The 2771-nt window shown below is 42.3% G+C and overlaps 1 non-coding gene across 1 annotated transcript; it reads right to left on the bottom strand.

Annotated features, from left to right (window-relative positions):
- Positions 1 to 1259: 1259 nt before the first annotated feature.
- Trnas-gga (transfer RNA serine (anticodon GGA)) lies at positions 1260 to 1343 on the bottom strand. The gene is given in 2 exon segments: positions 1260 to 1294; positions 1304 to 1343. It is a non-coding gene; the product is annotated as a tRNA-Ser (tRNA).
- Positions 1344 to 2771: the final 1428 nt, after the last annotated feature.

Raw genomic sequence — 2771 nt, 5'->3', positions numbered from 1 at the left:
GAAGGGACTGTTTCTGTGCTACATTATCCACAGTCAACGTATATCTTCAAGAGTTCTCGGAACAGGGGTGATGTAAAACTTTTTCTGATATTTGTATTTTAATTCACGCAAGGTATGCAGAGACAGAATTTTTTTTTATTACTTTATATGTACAGTTGTAATGGTACTTTCGAACTTCGAATTTTCTTTTTTCGATAAGGGGGAGACTCACATAATATATGAAAACTTGAGCAGAAAGCTGTACAAAGGGAAACCTCTGTCAAACACTTTTACCTAAAGTCTTTCTTCCTTTTTGCGTTATTTCCTTGTCTTTTCTCCTCCTAGCCTCTGTCTGTACGGCTGTCTGCAAACTTTTAAGTCCCTTATGATGATAATTACAAGCAAACAACATATCACATTATACTTTTCATTTTATCTGGCACTAATGCTAAGATTGTACCGTATTTTTAACAGCCCCTAATTTTGAGTAACTTTCTTATTCTTGATCAGGATTAGCTGGCTTGTATTTGATGTTTAGCAACTATTGTGGGTGTCTCATTGAGGTAACTGAAACTGCAGTGTTATAAAAAACCTACTTGCTGAATTACATACGAAGTGCAGTTCCCCAGTGCAAACAAGATAGGCGCCATTGAGATATTTAAAACTCATGGTGATAGAATAATTAACCAAGGCAGCTACTTGCAAATCATATTACTTCGTTTTCCGTATATTTATTTCGAACCGTTAACGTGACCCACGTCTTAAAAAAACGCGCTACAAACACTACAGTTTATTTTCAAATGGAACATCTAATTTCACAAAGATTTACCTTGAAGTAATTTTTAAAGTTACGTCTGGAAGCAATGATATCATTTACGTATCACAAGTGTTCAGAAGCATTACCAAGCTTCAGACTATACTCAGACCCGTGCTACATTTTTTTACAAATATCTGTGGACTTACCGCATTCATTTCTGTTGCTATACTATCCTCTAGATCGCTCAAAGTTTCCGGCAGGTGAAGCACATAGGCAGAGTCCCTCATACCTACAAAAAAATAGAATCTAGACGGCACTTGGTAGGGTGAGTTGTAGATTGATGGTCCAGTGTGCCCAGTGGCACACGGCTGGTCAGGAAAACTGTTTTATTCAGCTTCAAATAACCTCTAAAAAATGGTTCAAATGGCTCTGAGCACTATGGGACTCAACTACTGTGGTCACAAGTCCTCTATAACTTAGAACTACTTAAACCTAAGTAACCTAAGGACATCACACACATCCATGCCCGAGGCAGGATTCGAACCTGCGACCGTAGCGGTCGTGCGGTTCCAGGCTGTAGCGCCTTTAACCGCTCGGCCACTCGGGCCGGCTCAAATACACTTCTACATCTACATCTACATCCACTTCTACATCTACATCTACATCTAAATCCATACTCCGCAAGCCACCTGACGGTGTGTGGCGGAGGGTACCTTGAGTACCTCTATCGGTTCTCCCTTCTATTCCAGTCTCGTATTGTTCGTGGAAAGAAGGATTGTCGGTATGCCTCTGTGTGGGCTCTAATCTCTCTGATTTTATCCTCGTGGTCTCTTCGCGAGATATACGTAGGAGGGAGCAATATACGGCTTGACTCCTCGGGGAAGGTATGTCCTCGAAACCTCAACAAAAGCCCGTACGGAGCTACTGAGCGTCTCTCCTGCAGAGTCTTCCACTGGAGTTTATCTGACATCTCCTTAACGCTTTCGCGATTACTAAATGATCCTGTAACGAAGCGCGCTGCTCTCCGTTGGATCTTCTCTATCTCTATCTCTATCTCTCTTCTATCAACCATATCTGGTACGGAACCCACACTGCAGAGCAGTATTCATGCAGTGGGCGAACAAGCGTACTGTAACCTACTTCCTTTTTTTTCGGACGGCATTTCCTTAGGATTCTTCCAATGAATCTCAGTCTGACATCTGCTTTACCGACAATCAACTTTATATGATCATTCCATTTTAAATCACTCCTAATGCGTACTCCCAGATAATTAATGGAATTAACTGCTTCCAGTTGCTGACCTGGTATATTGTAGCTAAACGATAAGGGATCTTTCTTTCTATGTATTTGCTGCACATTATACTTGTCTACATTGGGATTCAATTGCCATTCCCTGCACCGTGCGTCAAATCGCTGCAGATCCTCCTGCATTTCAGTACAATTTTCTATTGCTACAACCTCTCGATATACCACAGCATCATCCGCAAAAAGCCTCAGTGAACTTCCGATGTCATCCACTGGGTCATTTATGTATATTGTGAATAGCAACGGTCCTACGACACTCCCCTGCGGCACACCTGAAATCACTCTTACTTCGGAAGACTTCTGTCCATTGAAAATGACATGCTGCGTTGTGTTAACTAGGAACTCTTCAATCCAATCACGCCATTGGTCTGATAGTCCATATACTCTTACTTTGTTCATTAAACGACTGTGGGGAATTGTATCGAACGCCTTGCGGAAGTCAAGAAACACGGCATCTACCTAGGAACCCGTGTCTATGGTCCTCTGAGTCTCGTGGACGAATAGCGCGAGCTGGGTTTCACACGATCGCCTTTTCCGAGACCCATGCTGATTCCTACAGAGTAGATTTTGGTCTCCAGAAAAGTCATAATACTCGAACATAACAGGTGTTCCAAAATTCTGCATCTGATCGACGTTAGAGATATGGGTCGATAGTTCTGCACATCTGTTCGACGTCCCTTCTTGAAAACGGGGATGACCTGTGCCCTTTTCCAGTCCTTTGGAACGCTAC

The sequence above is a fragment of the Schistocerca cancellata genome, chromosome 8 (genome assembly GCF_023864275.1).
Source record: "Schistocerca cancellata isolate TAMUIC-IGC-003103 chromosome 8, iqSchCanc2.1, whole genome shotgun sequence".
NCBI classification, from domain to species: Eukaryota; Metazoa; Arthropoda; class Insecta; order Orthoptera; family Acrididae; genus Schistocerca; species Schistocerca cancellata.
The sequence above is the reverse complement of the archived record's forward strand: the minus strand, read 5'-3'. Positions and strand labels throughout refer to the sequence as shown.